General features: G+C 53.4%; 2 long non-coding RNA genes across 2 annotated transcripts; one reads left to right on the plus strand and one right to left on the minus strand.

Moving 5' to 3' along the window:
- Positions 1-4,450: 4,450 nt before the first annotated feature.
- Positions 4,451-9,660, minus strand: LOC141409998 (uncharacterized). Its single transcript, XR_012433184.1, has 2 exons — positions 9,181-9,660; positions 4,451-9,031 (listed from the first exon to the last, which is right to left on the minus strand). It is a non-coding gene; the product is annotated as an uncharacterized lncRNA (long non-coding RNA).
- LOC135970069 (uncharacterized) lies at positions 5,627-9,375 on the plus strand. The gene is made up of 2 exons (XR_010585511.2): positions 5,627-6,264; positions 8,978-9,375. It is a non-coding gene; the product is annotated as an uncharacterized lncRNA (long non-coding RNA).
- Positions 9,661-15,657: the final 5,997 nt, after the last annotated feature.

The raw sequence follows: 15,657 nt of genomic DNA on the forward strand, positions 1-15,657 counted from the left end.
ACCACCCCGGCCTAATTTTTTTTTTTTTTTTTTTTTTTTTTAATAGAGACAGGATTTCAGCATGTTTCCCAGGCTGATCTCAAACTCCTGGACTCAAGCGATCCTCCCGCCTCGACCTCCCACAGTGCTGGGATGAGAGGCGTGAGCCACCGCGCTGGCCCGGGCTGTGCATTTGTTTGCATTCTTCTCCAATTAGTTTTCGGTTTCCCTGATGGTCTCTTTGACTCACTGGTTGTTTAGGAGTGTGTAATTTCCACATATTTTTGAATTTCCCACATTTCCTTCACTGTCGATTTCGAGTGTTCATGCCAGTACAGCTGAAGAACACCTCTGCTTTGGTCTCAGTCCTTCTCTCACAAAATGAACTGAGGCTCATTTTGTGACCTGGCACATGGTCTGTCATGGGGAATGTCCCATGGGTGCTCGAGAGGACTGTGTATTCAGCTGTTGTTGGGAGGCGTGTGTGACAGATGTCCATTCAGATGTCCATTCAGCATACCTGGTTTCCTGTATTAATCTCCGGAATGTTTCTCACACTAGAAAATCAGAAGCTTTCCACCATTCCCAGCGCCCTGGCTTTGGGAGAGGCCAGTGAGCCTGTGGCTTGGGAGCCTGGTTGCATGAGAGAAGCATGTGTGGGAACACCAGGGGCCGGCTTTGAATCCCATTCCCCCAACATGATGCCGTGTGTGGCAGACATGACGCTTGGCTTTGCTCTCTGCGAGTTCCATCTGTGACAGGGGCTACTTGTGCCCCTGGCCTCATCAGCTCAGGCTGAAGGTGGCCCTGGTCCTGACCAGAGGGACTTTGTGAAGCAGAAATAGATGGCCTGGTGCAGGGGCCGAGCCTGGCCCGGACCTCAGCCCTGGGAGTTGTAAAGAAGGCCGGCCTGTACCATGAGCATCTGCACCAAGCTGTGCCCATGTCACGGTGTGCTTTGCATCTGCCCTTGCACAGGTGCATGGCCTGTCTGCGCTCAGGCTCCCCGCCTATGGGGCCCAGGCTCACAGAGGTATGAAAGAGGCAAGCATGGCGCAGGGGCCTCCGAGAACAGCCAGCCTCGCTTCAATGCTGGGAGACTAACATCTTCCCTTTTGTCTTCTGCCCAGGCCAGCTGCGGGCCGTCCAGTGGCTGTGCTACTTCTACAGCGTCATCATGCCCAGGAAGGCCCAGTGTGTCATCTACCACAAGCTCCAGCTCTCCCTGACCCACAAAGTGGCCGACAAGGTGCTGGAGGGGCAGATCCTGGAGACCATCAGTCAGCTCTACCTGTCCCTGGGCACGGAGTGGTAAGGGCTGGCTTTGCAGTGGTGGAGGTGGGGGCGGGCAGGGCAGGGAGGGGAGCACGGCGAAGCTGGCCCAGGGCGCCATCAGCCCCTCTCCTTTTGATCATTTGGTTATTTGGCATCAGATGCTTTGAGCTGGTGGGCCTGGGGTCGTCCCAGGGCTGCTGCTGGCCCGTGAGTCCCAGCTTGAGCCTCCCTTGTTGGGTCAAAGGTCATCTCAACCCCAGCAGAGGCAGTACGGGCACTCTGGACTGTTCTTCCTATTATGGTGGCTTTTGACATCTGACCTCTGCCTGCCCTGAATCTTCACTCCTGGCCTTCATCTGTCCCCTTAAATGTGACCACAGCAGCCACCTGTGGCTTCTCTCCCACAGAAGACAGAGCCAGTTGTGTCACCTGCTTCCCTGGGGCAGGGTTTCAAGGTCTCACGTCCCATATGTGGCCTACTCAGCTTCCCTCAAGCATCCTGACCTGGTGGGGTAACCATGGCCCTGGCCACCCCACCCATAGGGCCCAGTGACATTGCTGCAGTCACACCCCCCTCGAGTGTTGGACTTACTGAGAGAACAGGGAAGGAGCCAGATTCCATGGGGACCTGGGAGACTGGCTCCAGTCTTGGCCTCAGGTTCACAGAAGGAAAATGGGCCAGTGTGCTAGAGCCATGCTTCTCAAAGTGTAGTCCCTGGACCAGTAGAGCAGCATCCATGTCACCTAGGAGTTTGTGGCAAGTGGGAGTTCTAGGGCCTGCCCCAGGCCTGTGGAGCCGGAAGCTCTGGGGGCAGGGCCAGCAAGCTATAAGGACAGGCCTCCGGGTGACTGTGATGCCTGCACACCTTGAGAATCATCGGCCCAGATAGCCTCTGAACACTAACGGCTCCTGGTGCATCTGGAGAAGACACAGGCCATGTCTGGGAGGCAGGGGAGATGGACTAGCACACTCCTCCTGCCACAGGGCAGCATGATGCTCGATTCCCTCAGAAGGATGTCCTTCATCTTTTCCATGCCGTGTGTGTTCACCCTGGCCCTCCCAGCAGCCTGGGAAGGGCAGAACACTGCACACACAAGAGGGCTGTTCCCAATCTGCACATTCCAGGTTCATCTGTCGCCAGACCCACGGGAGGAGGCAGACTGGTTCCAGGAGGATGAGAGCCCTTGTTCTGACACCTGTGTCTGATTCCAGAGCCTACAAATCCGCTCTGGACTACACCAAACGAAGTCTGGAGATTTTCTTTGACCTCCAGAGGAAAGAGAAGGAGGCGCATGCCTGGCTGCAAGCAGGGAAGATCTATTACATCCTGCGGCAGAGCGAGCTGGTGGACCTGTACATCCAGGTGAGTGACAAGGGATGCAGGAGGACCCCTGTGCTGTTCACTCTCTGTCCATCCACCCATCCATTCATCCTTCCATCATCTATCTGTTTACCTGCTCATCCTTCTATCCATCATCTATCCATCATCTTCCCATACACCTGTGGGTCCTTCCATCCATCCATCCATCCTTCCATCATCCATCCATTCACCTGTTCGTCTTTCCATGCAACCATCCATCCATCCATCCTTTTATCATCCATTCATTCACCTCTCCATCCATCTATTCACCTGTTCGTCCATCCATCCATCCATCCATCCATCCTTCCATCTTTCCATCATCCATCCAACTGTTCATCCTTCTATCCATCCATCATTCTTCTGTTCACCTCTTGGTCCGTCCATCCGTCCATCCTTCCATCTTTCCGTTATCCATTCAACCATCTTCCATCCATCCATGATCCATCCATTCATTCATCATCCATCCTTTTATCCTCCATCCATCCATTCACCTGTTCATCCATCCCTCCATCCATTCTTCCATCCTTCCATCATCCATTCACCTGTTCATTCTTCCATCCATCCATCCTTCATCCATCCATTCAACCATATATCCATCCATCCATCCACTCATCTCCTGTTCATCCTTCCATCCATCCATTCATCCATCCTTCCATCCATCCATCTTTCCATCATCCATCCATTCATCTGTTCATCCTTCCATCCATCATCCATCCATCCATCCTTTTATCATCCATCCATTCACCTGTTCATCCATCCATCCGTCCATTCATCCTTCCATCAACTATCCATTCACCTGTTCACCTATCCTTCCATCCATCCACCATTCATCCATCTGTCCATTTATCCATTCATCTGTTCATCTTTCCATCCATCCATCATCCATCCATCTGTCCATTCATCCATCCTTTTATCTATCCATTCACCTGTTGTTCCATCCATCTGTCCGTTCATCCTTCCATCCATCCATCATCCATCCACATATCTATTTATCCATCATCTATCCATGCTTCCATCATCCATCCATCCATGCTTCCATCATCCATCCATCCACCTGTTCATCCATCCATTCTTCCATCATCCATCCACCCACCTATCTACCTATTAATCCATCCCTCCATTCATCTATCTATTTGTTTATCCATACATTCGTCTATCCACCATGTATCCATCCACATGTACATACATCATCTACCCTCCACCCATCCATACATTATCTACCCACCCATACATACATACAGACATACACACATCATTCCATCCATCCATCCAAGCATTAATCTAGCCACACGCCCATCCATCCATCCATGTGTCTACATCTTCTCATCCATTCATTCATCCATCCACTCATTCCTAAACCGCTGCTGAGTACCTGTTGTGTGCCTTTTCCCTCCCTCCAACTGGTTCCCTCACATCCTCCCCCAGTGGCCAGCATTTTTTCCCTGAGGGCAGAGGCGTGGCCCCTCACAGTGCACAGCATCTGCTGGTATACAGCACATGCTCAAATAATGCGACCACTCAGTTAACACACAGAACTTGCTCCAAGCGACACGTGGCACATCTCCTTACAAAATGAATCTATCATAGTGGCTGTTTTCAGAGGCTTTCCCAAACACAGTGTGATCTGGAACAAATTGTGAAGCCCACGAGCCTGGTGAAGTTTTCATTATTGAGCACCTGCTGTATACCTCCTTGAGGTGAGGAGAAGGATCAAGAGCTCATGGCCAGGAGGAGACCAGGCCCACCCACAAACACTGCTGATGTGGCAGGGATGTGGCAACGCAGAAAGGAGCCAGGGGCTGGGCTCCCAGCAATCTGGGGGCCACGGAGACTGGTTTGAGTGCAGGGGGAGTGGGCTAGGGCTAGCCCTGGTGGTAGGATTCACAGGTGTTGGGCTCCTGGGCTGCAGCTGCTCTGTCACCTCCTGGCACTCAGGTGTATCAGTTCATTGTCCTCATGCCAGTGGTGGGGGCAGCCCTCATGCACAGGGTCTGAAAAATGCTCAGGTGTACCTGTAGTGTGTGAGAGGAAGGAGGCTGGCAAAGGTGCGCGTGGCCACCTCGCTAGGTGTGGGTCTTGAGGGAACTTCTGTCTCCTTTCAGGTGGCACAGAATGTGGACCTGTACACAGGCGACCCCAACCTGGGGCTGGAGCTGTTTGAGGCAGCTGGAGACATCTTCTTCAATGGGGCCTGGGAGCGGGTGGAAGGCATGTCCTTCTACCGGGTGAGCTGGCCTGTGGGCTGATGTGGGTGGGCCTCAGTGAGGCACCTGGAGGGCTGAGGCACAGGTGTGGCAGGGTAGAGGTCTCCCACCTGGAGGCAGGGCCACCCGTGCACATGAGTGTCCAAGTGGTCTCACCGGGAATGATAATGACCATGCCCCTGCCCGAGACAAACGCTCGGGGCCTGGACGTGACAATGGTTCTACCCTTGTACCTGATGACCTCAAGCAACCATGAGTGAGAAGTCCTGTCCCCATCTTCCAGATGAGGAAACTGAGGCTCAGAGAGGTACCGGGATAAGGACCCACACTTTGCCAGAGCCCAGCCTCCAGGTCTGCAGGCCAGGAGCTGAAACAGCTGCTGGATTTTCCTGGTCTCCTGTCCAGGCAGGCAGATCTGCCCAACTGGCTTCCCCGTCCGGCTGTGGGGCACAGCCCAAGGTCTCTCACGCAGTGCAGAGCTCCCTGCCTGCCTGAGCTCTGCTTCCTCTGCCTGTTCCCGCTGCTGACCACAAGGGCCGCCCAGTGTGCCCTCTGCCTTCCAGACATGCCAGGCATCTCATTGGTCCCTGTGCCAGGCTGAGTGGCACATCCCCTTTCTCTTGTGCCCTTCCCACCATCATCAACCACGCAGCTCTCTGGCTGATAAAATCCCAGTTCCCCTTCCAGCAGTCTGCCCCTTAAGGCCGGGCATCCCCTGGTGCTGTGCCAGGGTCGTCTGTCCCCCTCCAGAGACAGGGAACCCTAGGCAGGCCACATGCCCCAGCGCCTTGTGCCCCGTGGCCCATTACACAGTAGGTGTGCAGCTGACTCCCCAAGGTAGGGGGCTCTGGTCGTGCCACACCCAGGAGGAGTCGGATGTCACGTCTGTGGGTTGCCTGGAGCCGGGGAGCCCGGGAGAACCTAGACTGCATGGCTTTTGGGTTCTCCTGGTTAAAACCAGTGAGCAAAGGCAGGTGGCTATGTGTAGACACAGAACTGGGCCATCCAAGTCCGACTTTGCCAAAGCTTCACAGTAGACAGGGGCAGGCCTTATTAGTTCTGCTTTGCAGATGGGAAAGTGAGTCTGGGAACCTGGAAGGGACTGGCCAGAGCTGCCCAGGTGACCACAGGTGCCTGGAGGCAAGCCAGGCATGCAGCCCGGGGTCCGCATACCTGCTCCTGAGGGGCCTGAGCCCTCCCTGCCCCCAGGAGCCACGTCCTCACACCTGCACCTTTGGCCTGCACCCAGGGGTCCAGCTGAACGAGCGCATGGCCTACCACGGCTGGCCGCCCTGCACCATCGGCTGGGCCATGGCACGCTGGTGGAGCACTTCTACCTCAAGGCCCTGTAGCTCTGCAACTCGCCGCTGGAGTTCGACGAGGAGACCGTCTACTACGTGAACATGTACCTGGTGCTCGGTGACATCATCTTCTATGACCTGAAGGTGGGTGGCAGGGGTAGGGCACGGGGTGTTCCCAGACCCCTTGGAGTGGGATCTCCACCCAGACCCCAGAGGCCTGGGTTCCAGCCTTCCTTAGGAATGGCCCAGTGGCCTCCCTGGAGCTCTGCACCCAGCTGGAGGAGTCGGCAAGGTTAGCAGATACAACCCAGCTCCCAAGCTGGCCAGGCCCCACCCTCAAGAACTCAGTCTCAGCCAGGGAGGCTGACACATGAGTGGGCAATGGTGGCCTCTGGGTAAAGAAGGAGGATTGTAGTCAGGGGGGCCCTCCTGGAGGAGGTGACACCAAACTGAGTCTTGACAGTCAAGTGTCAATTTGCATTTAACAAAGAAAACAGGGTTGGGAGAAGGACATTTCAGAGGACGGCATCATCCTCACATTGAGTCCATGTTGTAAGATCCAACCCAAATCCTGGCGCCTCCTCTAAGAAGCCTGCCCAGGGTGCCAGCCTGCACTGAGCAACTCCTTCCTGGAGTCCCGAGACACCTTGAATCTTCACACCACCCAGGAAGGGTGGGGTGGGACCAGTGTCTTACCATTGGGTTCACAGACAGGGAAACCCCAGCTCAGGGCAGGTGTAGTGGGGCGGGGGCCCAGCCAGCCAGGCTGAGACCTTGCTGGGTCGGGTCTGTCTTGAGGGGAGGTGTTGTGCTCCCTCTGCCCCCAGCCCTGCAGGGGTAGAGAGCTGGGACTGGCAGACTCAGACCTGGGGTGTCTCCACCCCTCTGCCCAGCAGGCACGACCCCTCCTCAGCATCGCACCGGCACCGCGTCAGTGCTCCTTAGGGGCTGAGAGGCCAGGGCACTCCAGTCCAGGGGCCAAAATCTTGGGGGCCTTAGAACAACATGAGGAGCTGGGGCAGCCCTAAGACCCTGCCCCGTATCCCCCACCGCAGGCCTGGGGCTGCCCGGGAGGCCCTTCCCCAGTGCTGGCGACACCTGGTGATCAGAAGTGGTCCCTGTGGCCTCCCAAGTCCCAGCCAGACAGGGAGGTGCCAAGTGTCAGGCCCAGAGGGACACTGCTCACTGCCCAGGGGCTCTCCTGGGACCCAGGGGGACCGACCTCCCAGAAGAGGCCTTTATCTCACTTGGTCAAGCCTGCTGCCCACTCCACCTGTCCAGGAGAAAGGAAAGGGCCAAGTAGTACCTGAGAGGCCAAAGTCCACGGTTGGGGTCGAGGGGCAGAGGCCTCCTTCACCTCCTTCCCATGCACAGCCCTCTGGGCCTCATCCTGACTATGCTGTCAGCGCAGGCCAGCTTCCCACAGGGAGGCCCCCTCAGAATTCCCCAAGGGCGGCTGTCTTTCCAAGGCTACACCCTCCTCCTTGTACAGGAGACTCTGGACCCAGGGACCAGAGGAGTGGGAGAAAAAGCCGGGCTGGATGGGGCCTGGAAGGCTGGCAGAGAAGCAGAGGTAAATGGGCATCTTTGCCAATTGCCTCTAAAATGGGGTCCCCTTTAGTCTACACATGAGAGTGAGCCCAGGAATAGGGTGGATTAGATGTGTCCTGGCTCAGCCTGCTGCTCACTAGCTGCTTCACACACTACAAGCACACGGAAATGCACACGCAAATGCACATGCACACACAGACACGCGCACACACAGGCACACACACAGGCACACAAACATGCACAAGCACACACACAGGCACACGCAGAGACATATGCTTTGGCTGGCTCCTTCCTGTTTAGTTGAGAAGCCCCCACCCCTTCAGGAAGCCTTTGCCTTCCATCCCTGGCTGAGTCTGGGGTCTCCTGGGCTTCCCTCTGCCACAGCCCGGGCCATCCTCTGTGGTCAGTGTTCACTCCCAGGTCCCTCAGGCTGGGAGCAAGGACGTTAGGCTCAGCCACACACCCAGCACAGAGTCCAGTGTTCGGCTGGGCTGGGGGCATTGGATGAGCAGTGGCGGTGACTCGGGGCCTTCTCACGCCCCTGCTCCGTGTGTGGGGCGGGGCAGTGAGGGAATGGACTGCTGCATCTTGGACTTTGTCATTGGCCCTGGGAGCCATCTTGAGATGGTAAAGAGGAACAGGCCAGGCATGGGTCTTAGAGAGGTCCCTTGGGTGACCCTCATGTGGAGGAGGTGCCTGGAGAGAAGCCGGGTGGGGGATGGGAGGGTCAAGGAGGAGGTCTGGGAGACGGCATCCCAACCCAGGTATGGTGAGTTTGAGCCAAAGATGCATTGAAAATGGGAGTGGATGTCTGGGGAGTCACACTCCGTCAATATTTCAGGGAACATTGCCAGAGAGGACACCTGTGAGATGGTTTTGTACCTGGCCTGTCCCGTGGAGGGCCTGGAAATGGTCAGCATGGACAGGGGCCAGAGGGGAGCCTGGGTCACTCAACACTGTGCCCCTGCTGTGGCTCGGAGCCACGGGTCCTGCATGGAACTGTCAGAGCAGGCAGGATCTGCCCTGACCTCAGCCCATGGGGAAAGCGGCCACTGCCTACAGAGAGGGTGGCACTGGGGCAGGAGGCTTGGGGTGAGTGGGGCGTAGGGACACTCAGGAAGGCTTCCAGGGGTGTCAGGGTCATCCCCACCTCCTGCAGCTGAGACCACAGCAGTGTCACAGGCTTCGGGGCTCATGGGGTGAGCCAGCATTGGCTGGACATGTGGAATGACCTGGAGACAGGAACGGCCTCTGGGAAGACGGGCTCCGAGTCCCCCTTTTGCTGAGCATGGCCTGTCCCCTTCAGGACCCGTTTGATGCAGCCGGGTACTACCAGCTGGCCCTGGCAGCCGCCATGGACCTGGGCAACAAGAAGGGCACAGCTGAAGATCTACACGCAGCCGGCCACCATCTCCCACAACTTCCTCCTGGACCGTGAGAAGTTTATCCTCTTCTACCAGAATGCCAGGACCTTCGCCACAGAGCTCAACATCCGCAGGGTCAACCTACCTCCTCTGCCACTCTGCGGGTGGGCCCCCTGATTGGCCCTCCGCCACTCTCGCTGAGGACAGCATCCAAGGGAATGGGTTTTGTGCAAGGAGGATGGTCTCCTGCCTCTCCTGGTGTCTCCATGGCTCATTTTCTGGGAAATGGAGGCATGAAAGCAGGGTTCAAATAGCAATAAATGTTTTTTTTGCAATAACATAGCGAAGTCCCCAGGGCTTCCTTCCCTGTGTGCTTTCTGGGCTGTGTCTAGGGGCCAGCTCATTCCCTGGTGGCAGCTCTCTGATCTTGGGGATGAGAAGGACCCTGAATCCAACAGACCTGGCCAGGTCACCATGAGCCTCGGTTTCCTCGGTGGCCAGACGGGAGATGGTGGTGGAACTCCCTGGGCAGCTCCCTGCTCAGAGCTCTTACTGTACGTCTCGTGCCGCCTTTGCCTTTAACCTTCAGGCCACTGTGATCGGATGTGGGGGCTGCTAGTGTCCCTGTTCACCATTGAAGAAATAGGCACAGAGAGGTTAGGTGTCTGGCCCACCGTCACACAGCAGGTAGGGGCAGAGACGCAGAGCCCAGTACACTGACCACCACACCACCCTGCCAGCCTGCAGCCAGGAAGGTGTCCCCCATTAGGACCCAAAGTCAGCTCCTGGACCTCTCTTGTGGTGTCAGGAGAGCCACAGGCCAGTGAGGGTGGCGAAGGGGATCCCTCACTCAGTGTCCTCTGCTCTCAGACTTGGTTGGGCCGATCCTGGCCAGTCCCACCTCTGGCCACTGGTCAGCCCTGCAGGAAGTGAGATGCAGGGATCTCCACCTGTGTAGACGCTGCTACTCAGTATTGAAAGCCTTATCTGGGCTGACCCCAGCCATCCCCACATGCCCCTCCCCTTCCGGCCCCTGGCCCTCATCCTAGTCCCAGGAATCCCAGGTTTTCCTTCTTGGAATCTCTTGGCCCCAGGGAACACGGCTCACACGGTCTCTTTGCCAGTTTACGCAAGAAAACCGAGGTTCAGAGACTATGGGTGTCCCACGTGATTCTCACATACACTGCATTCTCCCAGGCCCCTTTTTTACACACTTTAAATGAGGTGACTTTCACATCGCATGCAATTAACTATTTCAACGCAATTAATGTGGTGGCATTTGTGCATTCACAGTCCTGTGCAACCGCTCTCGCCATCTAGTTTCAAAATGTATTCATCTCCCCAGAAGAAACCTCCCATCCTCACTAAGCAGTTACCCCTCCTTGGTATCCCCCAAGCCCCTCGTTTAACGGAAGGGGAAACTGAGGTCCGGAGAGAGACTTGCCAGTGGGCGGAGCTCTGATAATAAGGAATCAGGCACCCATCTGCTGGTTCAGTCCTGGGTTGGTTTTCCACCCAGCAGAGGTGACAGAATCAAGAGGTTCTGGGACCCCATGCTTGCAGCCAGAGCCCTACCCTGAGCCTCCCCACCAGGGGGCAGCAGAGAGCTTTCCAGAACCAGCCGCGGGGCTGGCGGGAAGCAGCAGCTCAGAGCTGCTGACAAACCTCATGTAGACCCCAGATCGCCGTCTCTGTGGGTTGGGCTTGGGAATTGGAGAGGAGGCCGCATGATTGGAAACGTGAAGACAGCATGGCCTGGCTGGAGCAGCCGGAAGCGCCGTCACGTTGACTGAGGACACAGACCTCCTGCCTGCTGGGCCGGGCCTGCAGCCATTCTTCTCGGGGTGGGGCCCGCAGGTCCGGGTTGCTCTTTGTCCCCGACCTGCCTCAGAGTCCGGGGGGCTTTGGAACTGTGCCTCCCCATCTCCACCCACCCTGACTGGTGCCATGAGGGGCCTGGATCCTGGGATCCTGTTCCTCTTGGGCAGCAGAGAGTGGGGGACCAGAGGAGATGATGGGTCTTCAAGCCCCACATTCAAAGCCCAGCCCACCACTGACAGTCTGGGGGTTCGGGATGAGGGAGTTGATGTCTCTGAGCCCCAGTTTTGCCACCACTAAAATGAGGCCGACATACTGGGGCAGAGTGCCAGTCCCCGGGCTAACAGAGACCTGTTTCCTACTGAAAATACCTCTTACTTCTAGGAACAGCTCCAACAACCACACACTAGAGAACACTCAACCCAGGCCAACTTGTCAGAGGCACGTGAACCAGAGCGACTCCATCTTGAATGGGGGCTGGGTAAAGGGATGCTGAGACCTCCTAGGCCGCATTCCCAGGAGGCTAGGCATTCTTAGTCACAGGATGAGATAGGAAGTCGGCACAAGATACAGGTCATAAAGACCTTGCTGATAAAGCAGTTTGCAGTAAAGTCGGCCAAAGCCCACCAAACCCAAGATGGCCACGAGAGTGACCTCTGATTGTCCTCACGGCTCATTATATGCTAATTATAATGCATTAGCTGCTACAAGACACTCCCACCAGCGCCACGACAGTTTACAGATGCCATGACAACATCTGGAGGTTACCCTACGTGGTCTCAGAAGGGAGGGCAGAAACTCTCAGTTCTGTGAATTGCGCACCCCTTTCCTGGAACACTCATGAATAGTCCAAACCTTGTTTAGCATATGATCAAGAAATAACCATGAAAATGGGCAACCAGCAGCCTTTGGCGCCACTCTGCCTATGGAGCAGCCATTCTTTCTTTTCTTTTTCTTTTTTTTTTTTTTTTTGAGATGGAGTCTTGCTCTGTTGGCCGAACTAGAATGCAGTGACATGATCTTGGCTCACTACAACCTCCACCTCTTGGGTTCAAGCGATTTTCCTGCCTCAGTCTTCCTAGTAGCTGGGATTACAGACACCTGCCACCACGCCCAGTTAATTTTTTGTATTTTAGTGGGGACAGGGTTTTGCCATGTTGGACCAGGCTGGTCTCGAACTTCTCACCTCAGGTGATCCACCTTCCTCGGCATCCCAAAGTTATAGGATTACAGGAGTGAGCCACTGTGCCCGGCCAGAGTAGCCATTCTTTTATTCCTTTTCTTTCCTAATAAACTTGCTTTCACTTTATGGACTCGCCCGGAATTCTTTCTTCTGTGAGATCCAGGAAACCTCTCTTGAGGTCTGGATCAGAACCGCTTTCCAGTAACAAACTTGCTTAACCTCTCAGACCCTTCGTCTCTTCATCTGTAACCAAAGACAAAGCCTCCCACGAGGTTCCAAAAGTGTGGAGAGAATGCATGGAAACGAGGGGCACAGAGTTGGTGTGCAGAACCAATGTCACAGACTGGGTGTCAAGCCACTGTCATACTGGAAGTAATATCATGCTCTCCCCCACAAGTTATGAGGAACAATATAATAGGGGGGTGTGTACCTTCTCCGGTAGTGGCAGTAGTATCATCATCTCTTCCTTTAGATGACAATATCACAGGTGGGTGTACACCCCGTGTGTTTTTGGAAGCAATGTCATTCTCTCTTCTTCTAGGTTTTACGATTCATATCACAGGTGGGGTGTACACCCCTTGTTATATTGGATGGAGTCTCATCCTCTTTCAACCTGTATCTTTAGAACAATATCCCATGGGGGTTGTATATCTCTTCATTATTGTTAGTAACACCATCTTCTCCTTTCCTGGATATAAGAAACAATATCACAGGAGGTGTGTACACCCCTTGCAACGTTGGTAGTAATATCATCTCTCCCCTGTGGTTATTAAGGACAAAATCCCAGGGTGGCTGTATGGTTCCTACTTTATTGGGAGTAATATCATCCATTCACCCCCTGGATATCAGGAACCATATCACAGAAGAGGTGTCCACCCCCTTCGATATTGTCAGCCATGTCATCTTCTTCCCGCCTGGATATTAGGAACGATACCCCAGGGTTGGGGGCGGTGTACACCCACTGCGATATCGAAAGTAAAATCAGCCTCTTTCCCGCTGGATATTAGGAACTATATCACAGGTGTGGGCGCACCTTCTGTGATATTGGGAGTACTATCAGCCTCCACACTGCTGCATACTAGGAACAACATACAGGGGGCAGGGTGGTTACACCCCCTGTGATATTGAGATCAATATTCTTGTCTTACCCCTGTACATTAGAAACTACATCACAGGGGTCTGTACACCTTCAACGATATTGGGATTCATGTTATCCTCTCCCCCACTGAATATCAAAAACGATATCACATAAGGGTGTACACCCCCTGCGATATGGCCAGTAACATCATCGTCTCTACCTTTGGATACTAGGAACAACATCACGGAAGGTGTGTACACTCCACTGCAATATTGGGCATAATGTTATCCTCTCTTCTCCTGGATATTAGAAACGATATCCCTGGTGGAGGGAGATGGAGTACATTAAGAACAACATCACTGGGTGGGTGTACTTCCCCCGCGATATTGGGTGTAGTATCATCCTCTCTTCCCTAGGATATTAAGAATAATATCACAGGAGGGGTATACAGCCACAGTCCCTGTGTTATTGGGAGTAATAGTGTCTTCTCCCACTCTAGATATAAGGAAAAATATCCCAGGGTTTGTGTACATCCCTTGCGATATTGAGTATATTGTCATCGTCACCCAACATGGATATTGGGTGCAGTGTCTCAGGGGGGTGTACACCTTCTTCGATATTGGGAGTAATATCATCCCCTCCCCACAGGATCGTAGGCTAAATATCGAAGGGGTTTTACCACTCGTGCGATATGGGCAGTAATATCATGCTATCCCCACCTGGATGTTAGGAACTATATCACAGGCGGCTATACACTTCTTGGCATATTGGGAGTCTTATCATCCTCTCCCATCTTGGATATTATGAAAAATATTAGAAACGAGGTGTACACCTGCTGAGATATTGAGAGTAATAGTATGCTCTCCTCTTCGGGATATTAGGAACAATGTCGCAGGAGGTGTGTGCAACCCCTGCAATATTGGGAGTAATATCATTCTCTCCCCTTGAATATAAGAAACAATATCACAGGAGGATGTATCCCCCCTGTGATACTAGGAGTCATATCATGTTGTTTGGAACAATAGCACAGTGGGTGTGTAAAATCCCTGCGATATTGCCACTAGTATTATCTTCTCCATCCCAGGATATAAGGAACAATATCACAAGGTGATGTACACCCCTGTGATATTGGGGGTAATATCTTCCTCTTCCCTGCTGGCTTTTACTAATATCTTCCTCTCCCCGGCTGGATGTGAGGGAAAATATCACAGTGGAGGTCCACGCCCCTTGCGGTATTGGGAGTAATATCATCCTCTCGTACCCTAGATAGAAGGAACAAGATGATCTAAAGGATGTACACACACTGCGGTAGTTTCAATAATGTCATCCTCTACCCCCTGGTTATTAGGAAAAACATCATAGAGGAATGTACACTTTCTGCAATATTGGGAGTAATATCATCTTCTCCCTGCCGGATATGAGGAACAAGCCTATTAATTATTAATAAATATAATAAAAATTAGTAATCATCGACATTAATAATGACAAAGATACTAAATATTAATACTGATTCAGAATATTAACGATGAGTATTAATAATATTAACACTATTAATAAAATAATGATATCAACAATTAATCTTACTTAAATCAATACTAAGTGATGCTGGCAAAAACAATAATATTAAAAATTAGTAACATTAATAAATGATATAATTATTAAAAATTAATTTTTGTCATCCATCATCTATTTAAAATAATTATCCATATTAATGGTAAAATATTAATTAATAGTATTATTGATAATTATTACAATCGATTCTTGATGTTTAAGAATTATATCACTGTTTCCTGAGCAATACACTGAAGGTGTACACCCGTCTGTGAAAGAGTTCATTATTTCCAGAGGGGGAGACGATATTACTCACAATATCTTAAACAGGCTATGAGTCCACCATGGCTCCCAATAGCCAAGGAGGGGAGAGGGGGTGGCTATTGGGCCCCACCTCGCGGGGCCTCTGCAAAGCCTCTACCTGGGCTTCAGCTCCCACCCCGGCACCCTCCAATCTTTTCACACAGACTGGAGAGCTATCTATAAAAAACATTCATCTGATCCATTGAAAACCCTTTGCTCACTTCAAGTACACGTCAAGCCTTTCTTGAGAATCCCTGCTCCGCCTGGTTCTGACACCAGGTCCCGCTCTAGCTCCAGCCACCCCAGGTCCTCCTGGGGCCTCTGGATATGCTGGCCGCTGTGTGCATCACATTCAGGCACAGTGATGGGTGGGAGAGCGACACCCAAAGGAATCCCGGTCCCAATCCCTGGAACCTGGGACTGTTCCCTCATGCGGTGATAAAGGTGAATTCTGAGGACAACCCAGGTGGGCCCTAAGTGCCACTACCTGCATCGGCAGATGAGGGGTGCAGAGGCTGAAGGCCCTGGAGCAGGATGCTGCACACCCACATGGGATGAGGCAGCGTCAGGGAACAAGGCGTGCAAGGCCCGCAGCTCTGGGCACCTGAATGGGCCACGAGGGCCTCTCCTGGAGCAAACACTCCGGTCTCAGTCCATGGCTCCTGCCCTCCAGACCTGTGGGAGAGTGA

The sequence above is a fragment of the Macaca fascicularis genome, chromosome 3 (assembly GCF_037993035.2).
Source record: "Macaca fascicularis isolate 582-1 chromosome 3, T2T-MFA8v1.1".
Taxonomy (NCBI): domain Eukaryota; kingdom Metazoa; phylum Chordata; class Mammalia; order Primates; family Cercopithecidae; genus Macaca; species Macaca fascicularis.